Genomic DNA, 13,345 nt, shown 5'->3' with positions numbered 1-13,345 from the left:
AAAAGCTGGAGTTCAGAACCTGCAAGACTTTTCCCATCACTTAGGTATCATCTCCTGTACAGCTGGCACACTTCCACGTGGTTCCCTCTCATGTGACTCTCTTCATATCCTGATCCACCCTAAATTTAATCAGTTGGGGATTTTTTTGTCCTACTGTCCTTACTGGAAAACTGACCCAAAGCCTTACTCTTCTGATGGGAATCTTCTGATTTCTGGGGTAAGTGTATCCCAGGCTAATTTACACCCATTTGTTGTTGTGCCAACAGCATTCCTTCATGTAGGTAGTTAGATTTCTTCCTGGATTCTTAAACCTCATTCCATGTTTAGGGAACAGTTCCATCTCCTCGGTGTTCATTTTATTAGTGGTTTCTTTCCCAAAGATAGACTTTGTGTTCTACCAAACTCTGTGTCAGTCCCACTTTGAATTAATCTCCCTTGTGCAGGAGCGAGCCCATTGTGCACAAGGTGTGCATCTTATCAAAGTGACACTGATGGTTCCTTATTTCTTTTTGGAACACCTCACTTCACACATTAGTGAGTGCTTCTCTTTTTTTCATGTCTGCGGCACACTGGTGGTTCATAGCAGACACCCCAGCTCTTCTTCCCTTCCATTTCCAACCGTGGAGACCCAAAGAACGCCACTATTCTCTGGCAGAAAAATCTAATTATTTCGTAAGTATTTCACATGTACTTATGCTTTGCGGCTATGTGTACATATACACATACACACATTGTGCTTTGTATGTTTGATTCTTTCCTTAGTTTTCTGATCCTGCTTTATTTATGATGCTTCTGACTTTCACATCAGCAAATGTTCTTAAAACATTTCTAGTGGACCATGTCACTGTGCTGTGGTCACTAGTGCAAATGTTTAGTAAGGTTGGCTCATAGGCGGAACTACTATTCTCTCTGGGCAGTTACTTCTCTTCCTGGTTTCCGCTGGGAGGCTGAACCTTGAGGGTTGAAATCAGACCTCAGCAGAAGTCAGGATCTCAATGCTGTCATCCCAAGCCCTGTGCCGGTCCTGATCTACCAAGCAGAATCAGCCCTTCAGCTGTCATCGACACTCACCAGACCATACATGTTCCTGACCATACATTCACCTCCAGTGAATGGAGTCCCCCGCCTGTGGTAGACAGGTGTTGCTGTATTATATGTTTCAGCTGTTAAATTGCAGATTGTCTTGTTCTTATTTAGCGCTCTCTTGCTGGTCCATTCAAATTTTTTTTTTTCTAGTTCCCCCCCCCCCCCCCCCCCCCCCCCCCGCAGTTTGGAATTTTAATGTTTGGTACAAAGAGACTATCATTCCGGTAACCAAATGCTCCTTTAAGAAACGCAGCATTATATTCCATCCCTTCTGCTGGGAATGCCAAACGCAGCCTGATAATAAATTGAGACCAAAGTATGGTGGTGGGAGCAAGACTGGTCAAATTCCAGTAGTTGTTGATGGAAATTGGTGCTGCTCTGAGGTTGAGTGCTTCGTGGTTTAGCCTTGATAGCTTTGTGGCTACAGATGGGACTTGGTGGACCCATACTTTCCCTGCCTGAGTGCATAAACGTTCAAAGAGCCTTTTGACAGACCTGTGACAGACCTGTGCTTTAGCTCTTCTATGTGCAATTTATTTATATCCCAGGCTCGTAACAATAATGCACTATATCCTATATAAGCTTTTTTGAACTATGAACTCTTCAGATCCTGTTGCGACGGAGGGAAGACACAGTCACTCAATATGAGTGATCAGCAGACTTCATTTATTGTCTCTTACAGTCACCTTTTATGCCTTGTTATAATTAGCTCATACAATTACAAAAGTTAAGCTCATTATTGGTTAGTTGCCTAAATACCAAGCCCGCCCCTAGTTTCTCTTCTGTAGTTATCTGTTCCCACCTGCAACATTCTTTTCCCACCAAAACCTTCCTGTTATTGTGTAACAAGGACAGCCAAAGACAGTGTATTTTTGCTTTACTTCAGGTAAGCTGAGAGTGATGTGCATTTTTGTCCGGCCAGCTGGACTATGTCTATGAGACCTTTTTCAGCTAGCCAGTTACCCACAAGACCCAGCATTCTGTGTGGCGTGAGTCTGTCCTCGCTGCAGTGTTGGAGCAGCTCTGCGTGTTCTGTAACACAGGCAGCGCCTCTCAGGTGTGCCTTACCTTCCTCTCTGCAGAAGAGGGGTGCAGTGTGCCTGCTGTGTCGATCTCATGGGGTGATTGTTTTCTTGTTTTAAACGTGCACCCTGCTTAGTGTATCTGTTAGCAGAGGCGAGTGAGAGAAGCATGCCTTGGAGGGGAAGGTGTTTGGGTTTGCCATGGTCCCGAGTTTCTGTGTGAGGTCCCTCCGTAATTGGAGATGCCCCTGTGATAAGGTTTTCTTTTGTGAAAGTGTGATAGGTATCCCGAGCCCAAGTTTTCAGATATCTGGAAGAGAGGACTTTGGGATCATGGACTTGAATCAAAGCTCCATGAGACAGCAGCACAGACAGCAAGTGCTAAGTCATTGATGTATTTTATTGAAACTTACTTGGAAGGAACTTTTTTGCCATCAAGCTGTGTTTAAAAATGTGATCTATTGAGTATACGTGACATGATCTTCACCATGTCACTAGTAACGTTTCTGAAATGCAAGCTATGTCAATCAGCCAAAGGCTGGCTGGTCTCTCACCATGACGTTCTGCATTCCTCTGCCTACCACCACCAACTAGAAGGGCTTTGTCTTGCTTAAGTCTGTTTCACGTAACAATTCATGTCAAGCTAGTGTTGCTCAAACAGAAGGCCACTAATAGAAGTGGCCTGGCTTTGAGGGCAAGGATGGATGGACGGAGTGTCTGCAGGAGTCTCTGATGAGCAATGTGTTTTGTATATTAAAACATACCATGGTCTTTATTGCCCTAATGCATGCACAACAGTTGCACAGGAATGCCATATGTACAGGTGCAGAAGAGATCCCAGATTATTATTACTTATTAATTTAATATGATCCTCTAATCGAAGATGATACAGTATGCGCAAAAGGAAATCTACATTTGGTATTTTTTGCCTTGAAGTTTTTTGCCACATAATCTAAGCATGGGTTTAAGTTTTTGATGATGTGTATGGAAAGGCTTTTGATTATTTGGAGGAAAGCATTAAGGAGTTCTCAGCTTGTCGTGTGTTTAGACACAGCCTCCTATAAAGCTTCAGGGACTGGGCTCGCTACTTCAAATAATAATGTCTTGTGCATCTGATTTCTTGAGGAATTCAAGATTAAAGGTCTCATATGAGTAGTCGTAATACGGACATAGTTTGTTGATAATAAAGTGCAATTTTGACTTCTTACCTTCTAATGAAATGGTGTTGCACACATTGCAAAACTGGTAATTTCATTTTACTGTAATTCATAAAGAGAATAATAGGCAAGCAACGATGCACAGGGGTGTTTTATTAGGGAATTGAGGGCCATCTTCACTAGTTTTTCCAGATAGCTTTTCTCCTTCTCTCAGTGTTGTTTTTCAGAACTGCATTGCTTTGGTGCTATCTCACTTCTGCAAAAGGCAATTTTGTTAAATGTATTCCCAAATGCACTGATGAAGTTATAACTGTTTGGCAAAGGCTTGGAGACAAAGATGCTGCCATGAAAAATGAGCCTTGTCAACAGAAAACTGATTTGTGATCACAAAATGTGGACAACGTGATCAATGTTGTATTATCTGTTTGTCTCCCACTTTCAGGTGTATCCACTGTCCCAAGGGAGTTGTAACATGTCAGAAGCATCTATGGACTCTGTCGGCCCTTCTTCACTGTCACGTTATATCAGAGCAGCGACTTCTTTCATCTCTCAGTGCTATGGCTTTTGCCCAGTATAACCTGGGGCTTTGTGGCTGGCGCTCTGGGATGTGGCCACCCAGTTCTTTCTTGTGCATCTGTACCTGTCTCTAGCTATGTCTACCATCTGCGATTATAAAATGGGAGAAAAGCAGAGTCTAGTCTTGAAAGAGGTTATGAGGAGAAACATGTTAAAGATTGTGAGTTTGGGGACAAGCAGTCAAGGATTTAATAGATAAAATATGGATTTACTATACACTGTAAAAGAAGGTGTATCTTGTTCCATACTAATAGTTGTGTGGCATTTTGGCACATATGTGAAAAGCTGTTGCTCCCAGTGACTGCTAGGAGATCATATTATTTCCTTCTCTTCACTCATAATACATTTACCCTGCCTGTGATTTATGTAGCCAGGAACAAGAACTGAAGCATTTACACAGGGGAGAGGATGGGTTCCTTGTATGCCAGAACGGTTAAAAGCTAAATCTTCACATCTTTAACCCATAGGATAGTGTTGCTAAAGAGGACGCCTTAAACCTGTTTGTATTTATTTATTAGTTTCACTACTGTGTTGTTTCTGCACTGTTTGACAGCAACTGATATCTTCCCATATTTTTCAAGATTCCAGGGTGTTTATTGTAGTTGCAATCATTCTTTTGTTGAAATCAGCACAATAGCTGGGCTCCTATGGCAAAAGGAGACTGCAGATCTGTTTTAGCAAATTATCCATTAGTTCATGCTAGTCTGGGAAATTCTGCTTCTATTAAACTGCAACAGCTTGTTTATACCCTCATTGAGTATATATATTATATATATATAATATATATATGAGTATACATATAAATATAGTGTCCAGACTTCTTAAAATGTGCACTGCTTCTTTTGTTTTAATCCATCTGTTTGAAAAGCAAAAAGTTAAATGGGTTATGCAGTGTGCATGTTGCTATGATGACAAGTTTGGAATTTCCTGCCTTGGATAAAGGAGCAAGGATTAGTCTGAAAGATGTAATTCCACCTCTGCCATCCAGATCTAATGCTTGCCTTGCAGAAGGCAGAATAATCCTGTCTTTTTAAGGGATTCTAGGAGACCCCTTTTCGAAAGTGCTGCACTCCAGATGCTCAGATAAATTGTCAGGGGTGTCCCTTTTTTTACAGGCAGCTGCTAAGACCTAGGAGGGATGCTGTCTATCCTTGTTGTCACTGACTGGAGAGCAAGAGGTGACTTCTCAAGTATGTGCTGTTTTTGTATAATCTGAGTTTCATTGTATTATCTGGGCTGAACATCCCACAGGTCTTTAGGAAGTATATGTAATACAGGAAAGTTAGTGGGCAAATAAATGCCCTGTCCCTAGTGTAGATAATAGCAGATAAAATTTCACATATTTGCTGATGTTCCCTTGCTGCTTGAGTACCCTGCAAGAGAAACATCATCTGAAGAGTAAGGCAGGGTCCTAAAGGAAATATTACATTAAACAACCTAGAAAGCTAAAGGCTGAACTCTTCCAATGGGCCCTGCTAAGTGCCTGCATTCTCACTAAAAAACTATTAACCAGGCTTTTTCCTTTGATGCTATTAATGCACCATGCAAATACTCCTGACTGTGCAACCTGTATCTCTTATGTCAGTAGGAATGTAGCCCTCTAACCTCTGAAAGTAACACCAGCTTCCCTGGGCAATCACTTTTGCCATTTTGTGCTAGAAATGGTCCTTTAGTACTGTGTTAACTTAAAAAAAAAATAAATAATAATTTAAATTACCCTGAAGAAAGCGTCGAAAGGTAACAAGTAGGGGTGAGGCAGACAAAGAGAGAAGAAACAGAAGACCTATATTAAGACTTCAGCTCTCTCTCTTCTGCACAAAACAGAGCCAAAACAGTATAAACCAGCCCTGCTTCTTTCTATAGCAGAAAGCATCCTTCAGCCTGGCTCTCCTGTGCAGCCACTGTAAAGGAAGTTTAAATATAGCAAAACCAGACTTACTGAAAAAGTTGTGATTGGGCTCTAATTTCCAACATGCTTGTTGAACTCTGAGGCATCCAAAATGAGCACAAGCAGAAGTCATTGCAGCCGAGTTTGACCTCGTGCTGATTGTCACTTGTGTAGGTGTTAGTGCCGAAGTCTTTCCCACTCCCTGAAACGCAGGAGGGCTTTTGCTTTGTTTGCAAAGTTTTGTTTTGTTGCAATCTGAGATTCCCCTGATCGAGGGTTCATGCGATCAAAGGGCAAGTTGTGCTTCCAGAACAGCACGCAGTGGGTATGGAAGGTGTATGCACCTTTCTCATTCTTCCTGGTTGGAAGGTGGGTGGGGGAATTAATAGATATGAGTGCTATTATGCCTTTTTTAGAATAGGAGTTTCAATTAAAGAAATAGATGCTTAGGAAAGATAACAGCTCCATGCACTGCTTAAAACCTGAAACAAATACGACTCGTAAAACACTTTTCACAAGCTTTAGAAGTGAAAAGATGAAAAAGAAAATGGCATTAAATACTTAATTAAAAATAATAATTTCACACTAAGGTAAGGAAATTCCAATTAGAGAAATGCCCAGTGTCAGAGGGGCAGCACTGAATTCTATAGGATATCTGAGCCCCCAGCTGACAGAGTTTCTCATTTAGGGCCAAATTAAGCTCTCATTTACACTGGCATGTATCACCAGGAACTCTTTTCACTCGTCAGGGTACTTGAGTCTTACTCCTGTTTAGCTGAGACTGTAAATGAGCCCTTAAGAAGCTTTTTCCTACTGAGAATTCTTTCGGAGCCTTATCATTGTTTAAGTTCTTCCCTGAATAACGAACAGGCAGAGGCAGTTGGGAGAAAAGACTGGCAGGTGTGAACCTGCCCTTACAAAACAATAAAATGTCCTGACACGTTCCAACCTTGTTAGAGATACTACCATTTAAGTAAGTCTTTATTGTTTTCCTCCAATATTTAAATCCACTAAACACTGTGAATCCAGAACCCCCGGATTATTAAGAGGATGAATGGACCCGATTGCAACGTATAGCGCTGTGTTATTCATACGGAGGCTTTTCAAAACTGTCTTTCAATAACTTCTTTCCCAGTCTAAAACAGATCTAAAACAGATCCCAGGTAAAACAGATCTCTACAGCTGGACATTTGTGTAGCACGGTAGGTATGTTATGGATGAGCGTGACCTTCAAACACTAGCTTTTATGTGCATGTCTCTTGTGGTTAGCATGATAAATGATGTTACACTGGCTAATTAGATCAATACATCTCATTAATGTCTGGCAGTTTCTGAATTTGTCACTCTTTAGTCCCATGGATCACCTTCCATATCTGCTTTTCTCAAATCAACATGCATTTTTTCCCCCTCTTGTTTCACTGCAGAGCTACAGCAATTCCAGTATTCTCCATCTGAAAGTATGCTTGAGAAGTATATTTAGTACAGCCAATGAAGGAATAGTTGAAAGGTAACCATTTGCACCTCCCACTTTCCCATTACATTTATTTTCGCCATGTCACAAATGGAGGCCCTTCTGCTCTTCTGGACTCAAGTTATAAACTAAAAAATGGAAACAACTGGGGCTTTTTTGTTTTGTTTGAATGTGCTGTGAGTTGTGTTAATGCAGGGAGAAAATGGGTGCTGAGAGATTTTATATGAAAGAATGTAAAGAATTCTAGAAGGATTTTCTCTCTCTTGCAGTACTGACAAGAATCTGAGTTAGGAATATGGCAAAAAATATTGTCCCCATGCCTATTGTGTGTCTGTCTCTATGCTTCCACATAATAGCAAGCCTTTTTTCTGTTCCCTTCTTGACTTTTGCCATTTATTAAATACCTATATAAAAGAGGTTTAATGCCTTTCCACCAAAAATGGTTTTTTTCCACAAAGATAATAGTCTAAAGAACTCTTGGAATATGTTAGTTCTCTTGGATATTTTTCACGTATTTTTCCAGTAAATCATGTTTTTAATACCACTTCAGAATAGAAACAGAAATGTTGTCGTTCAGGGGTTTTGTGTGCTTTTACATTTTTTTTTTTCTTTCTCTTTCATAAAATCCTTCTTGTTTAAAGGGTTTTTTTCACAGGCAAAGAAAGGGAAGAAATTTCTCCACAGTTAAGTATTTCTCTGGAAAATCTTGGAAGAAGCAGATTTCTACAACAGCTAACCAAGCAAGATGAGACAAAAAAGAGCAACTGCCGATGTTTTAGGCGTGCCTAGCAACAGCCCGTGTCTGGATAGCTTGTTAGGATTCCAGTGTATGTTTTAATAGAGGAAAACCAGCATTGGTTTGAATGCAGGAATACCAGGAATTCCCAAACGGGGAGCTTCCCGGCTGCAGGCAAACACCACCTCTGACTTAGATGCATTTGATCATGACACACTAACGCCTTTATACACAGAGCTGCCCCCATCCCTGCAGCATACCACGGTGTAGGAACCCCGCCTGGCTCCTCCCGGGGAATCCTGCCTTGCCTTTCTTGAGAGAGCAGAAAGGTCCTGGAGCAGAAACAGAGAGAACCCCCCTGTCTGCACCCCTACAGCCACTGACTCCAGTCCCCTGAGCTGTGGTGCAAGTGGAAAGGGAAAGGTGAGGAATCACCAGCCTGACCTGTAGCTGCGCTGGGGTGGAGTGCTGCCGGGGAAAACACTGGGTTGATTACACCCGCAGCATGTTGCTCAGAGGCTTGTCCGGCAAGCCCTTTGCAGGTAACCGAAATGTGCTTTCTGCTGAGCATAGAGCTCTTATTCAGGACTTCCCCTGCCTTCTCTACGCTATATATAGTAGCTACGTTAGTAAAGGCCCTGGATATAAAAGAAGTCCTCAGGCTGGCGTTGCTTCATCTACCACTAACCCTGTCACACTGGGGCTTGTCCTGCAAGAATCTAGGCTGCATTCAGAAATCCAGCTCATTATCCAGAGGTGATACAACGCAGCTTTCACCCATCCTGTTTCTGCAGCTAATAGAGCTGTCAGCTCCATTGTCATTTGCTTGTCATCCCATCCAGAAACATATAGAAAGCCTTAACGGAAACAGGTCATCCCAAGAGTAGGCTCAAAATAAAATTGACCCTTATTCAAATGTATGTGCAAAATAGCTTGGACTTTTCCCTTGAATTGTTACTTGTACTGGATTTGCCTTTCATTCCATAGAGAGTTACCGTGGGTTGAAAATATGACATTTTCCAGGAACATATCTGTTGTAGGTGCCAAAGGCTGTTCTGTTGTCAATGCTTTGTGATATTTTCATGGCTTATTTGGAAGAAAGGTTTTCCTCTCTGTCTCCTTCAGCTGCCTTAAGCCCAGTCTTACCATCTCATTCAAGGGATGATAATGACTGTGTTCACTTGTTACATTAGATGTTTGTGCCAAGGGTGTTTATGCATATTCTAGCTCATTTTAAATACAAGCTTCGGTGCCTGGAAACACCTTCACATTAAAAGTAATTGAGTCACCATAGCAGGGAAGGAGAGGTTCAGCAGGTAAAGCGGCACTCAGTCATGAAGGTGCTTGTTGGCTAGTAAAGTACAGGGGATGACAGCTGGTCTGACAAAGTGACATTTGCATCTCCAGAGAAGTGAGACTTTCTTAATTTAACTGGAGAAGTGTCAAGATCATCTGCTGAGTAAGTTAGAAGGAAGCAAGTTTCAAGATGGAAAGAAAGAAAGTTTCAAGAGGAAAAACTAAATCTACTGAGAGGCCCTGGAAAGGAGATTAGTTAGAGATGATGGTGTAGAGGAAATGTTTTTTTCTTGGCAAGTGCAGCCTGCAACACATAATGCAGAGGGAGACCACATCCCTGACATGTCAGGCAGGAAAGCACCTGCAGCAAATGGGTGAGATACTGAATAAAAAGGACCTTTTATACTTTCTCTTGTAGGCAGGATAAGCATAGCCCTCTTTCATATGCCTTAAACGACCTTTGTTACTGTGGTGTCTATTTTGGATGCTGTAAATAACCACCCCAGTTTGGATTTTGCTTTAACCTTACTGGAGTTAAAGTACTTGGTTAAAAACAAGATGTTTCTTGCTGAAGGCTGCCACAGCCCTAAAAGTGGTCTCCTAGGGACGAGGAGGGGAAGTCACCTCTTCCCTCACTGAGGGATCCCTACGGAGGCTCTTAGCAGGGTAGGATGCTGGTGAGCACACCAGAATCTCAGCAGCCTTGAGGGAATTTGCCACTGGTGCACTTGAGTCATGGTGTGGTTTTGTTCCTCTCTGAAAAAGCAGACCTGTATGTTAAGGACGAGCTTGTCTTTCTCCATTTCTTTCTTTGTTCATGAGCAGCTCCTGGTTTGCTGGGGATGCAAGTACTTCACCAGCAATCGTGTCAGAACATTTGTTAGCACCATACTCCCACTTGTAAGTCATAAAAAGCAGCAAAGGGAATTACTGCTGCCATCTCTTAAGCAAGGCAACAAAGGCATAGATGTAATAACGCATGCCCCTAAGTATTTACCCAGTTCTTTCTGCATTCCTTTTTTTGTTTTCCCAAGCAAAAAAGCAGCACTTCCTAGCAACCACAAGTAAGGCTGAGGGCATGCTGAAAGCGAGCTTGACAAATGAAGGTGAGATGCTGTGGCATGTGGGACTGGCAGAGCAGCCCAGCAGAATTATGGAGCCCATGCTGTGCACAGCCCCACGGGGCTGCACCCCCGGGAGGGGAAGAATGCAAGCAGCCAGGAGGTGCACGGGAGACAGGCTCCTGCCTCTTAATGACTCTGAACCCCAGAGTTAAGTGTAACACTCTTTGGGGGGAGAAAAAAGGAAGAGTGGTGAATATTAGACTTCCTCTTCAACAGGACTAGAGCAGTGCAAGTCCATTTTAAATGCTGACCAAGTGGGCAGAGCTCTTACCTGGGCTGTAGAAGGCATAGATTCAGATTGCACCTTTGCCTGAAAGGACCTGACCTTCGCTGTGTGACAGACTCATCACCAGGACATGGGGTACCTGAGACAGGAGTCTTTCCACATGCAGGGCTGGCTCAGCAATATCATCTCATGGTTCAGTAACAGGTGGGGCTCTGCTGCACCAGCCGTGGAATCCTGCCCTTTTCTCCATGCCAGCTCTGGTGGCTGACTACATAGAATATTGCTACGATTCACTAAGCAGAAGACATTCACCTATTTAGCCCATAGGTGGGATGCTCATCTAAGAAAGATAGGATATGGACTCTCTTCTCTTGTTATGTATTTCCTACTGTATTTTTTTTTTTTCATTTGAAATCATACTGAGCTCATTTCTGTTGTATACCTGTCATATACAGTAAGACAGATATTCTGCAGTCCAAGAGAATTGGCCAGGTCCCTCAAGCAGAGAAATGGGGGATTGTGTTTCGATTCACATTGTATCATTTTCAGTGAGTAAGTAAACTAGGAAGGCTGAGTGTTCCCTTTGAAATTCACTCAGTAACACGTATGGTTTTGAGGGACTTCAGCAAGTGTCCTGGTTAGCTGCCTCTGGCATGGCTCCCTGTACCACTTATGAGTACTGAGCTGGATAACTGGAAGTCTTCATATTCTCATCTGTCAATTTGTGCTCCAATGGGTTCTGCTTGTGAGAAATGCTACTGAAATGAATCAGCCCTTGGAGGAGATGCACAGGAAAATAATAAGATGAGGTAGGTGTCAAGAGTCTACCCAAGAAGATATTGCTACCAATCCCCACTTAATAAAGTGTCAAACCTGTCAGCGTGACCATCAGGCAGAGAAGTTAAAAGGTAACAAAGCAATCAGTGTAGCTGACTTTTAGGTATGTCTTCCAGTTCTTATCAAAAATAGTTGTCATCATTCTTGGGGATCTTTATAGCAAAAAATAAAGAGGGTATATAAATGCTGGGTTTTTTCTCCAGAGGTTTTTTAACGCCAGTGAAAATTTGCTGTTGCCCAGATCCATTAGTGCTGGTAGAGGCTGTGCGTTTGATAATCATATTATGTCCGTCCCCCCATGCGCCGTTTAGAAACTTAATGAGTGATTCAGAGCATCCAGCTTTCAGCCCATGTCTGCTGTCCGTGGTCACAGCTTATTAGACAGGCAATGACTAAAGCACTTCTTCCTGTGTCCATGACAGGCATCCATAGCAGCGTGGTTGAGCTCAGCCCTAAATCTCTTTGGTAGCTTTGAAATCCTTACAGGCCATCCAATTTGTTGCATTTTTGGATTGGAAAAAGAAATATTTTGAAATTTTATGCAAAGGCCAATGTGATAGAGCATCTTTTTGTTGTCTGGACACTGAGCCCAAAAATATTAATATGCACAAGGATAAGAAATGCTACCAAGTTACTTTGCTCTGAAGATGTTGACTGATCCCGTTGAGAGTTTAGTCCTCTTGATTACAGTTATCTTGTTTCTTATACTTACTGGACTTATTCCTACCATGTTTGTCCAAAATGACATGGTAGCACCCAGATATTCCACCACTTTTCTTGGCTGCAGCTGCCTATTCTCCATCAAGGCACAGTCCTGTTTTGTTATTAAATCAGTGCTTATTCTATTTCCTTATTGTTTGTTCTGTTTCTTTTAAGGTTCTGCAGTTGAAACAATAATACTTCATTAACTCTGGCATTAAGGGGAAATCACCAGATCTAAAATTATCAGTTATTGAAGCCTTATAAACTCTTCTGCTTCAGGACATTTGTCTTTGGTTTGAGCAAGTAAGTTGCTCTAAAAAAGCCAAATTTAGAATTTTGGAAACTTCTTTTTGAAGCAGCTTGCTCTGGCTACAGTTGGAAGCAGGACAGATGACAGTTCTTATACAACATAAGAGTGTTTATGTTCCTTACCAAAAAGAGCTCACCCTCCAAAATAAACATTGGCCAAGGAAATGTAGGGACTCTGCATATTTCTGCACTTGCTTTACTATAGCTTAGCATATATAAGACTCTGCAAGAGTTACATAGTAGGTTTCATTCATATTAGATAGTGACACATCACCTGATACTGCCCGTATATTTAGGTTTAAAGTATGTTAGAAATACAGACAGCGTGGAGCATAATAGAGTCAAGTTCTGTTTATTTTTGGTAAGGTGACTCCAAACCATATTAGGAGCTGGGAAAACATCATCAGCTCCTGAGGCAGTCACAATAATGATAGCTTTATCAGCACTCATTCACTATTTTAAAGAACAAAGGTTAATAAACAGGAGATAGAATATTTATTCTAATATGGGTCCCTGGGGTACTAAGTCATCTTTAATGAGAAATGAGGTAATTGCCCGTTCTGTCACCTTTCGTCTCTCAAATACACTTGAAACTGTTTAATATGAGGCCCATGTTGTTCAATGGATAAGAAAGACTTAGAAATTATAGTAAAGCATCGCAATATCACTATATTAATGTAAAGACAGTGAAGCCTGAATATCAGATTATATATTTAAAGGCAATTTGAACACTTCTCTTGAATCAGAATGGGATGAGATGGCAGGACAAAAAATACATCAGTTGTCCTGCTCTGTCATCACCCTAATCATTACAGACTACTCACCTCCTCAAATTAGAGGTGTTTTGGGTTTGAAATAGAAACCATAGTGAAAGAATTGGACTGTGACAAATTTTGGAAGATGAATTTCTAAATT

The sequence above is a fragment of the Falco rusticolus genome, chromosome 6, assembly GCF_015220075.1.
Source record: "Falco rusticolus isolate bFalRus1 chromosome 6, bFalRus1.pri, whole genome shotgun sequence".
Classification (NCBI taxonomy): domain Eukaryota; kingdom Metazoa; phylum Chordata; class Aves; order Falconiformes; family Falconidae; genus Falco; species Falco rusticolus.
Note: the sequence above shows the minus strand (reverse complement) of the source record.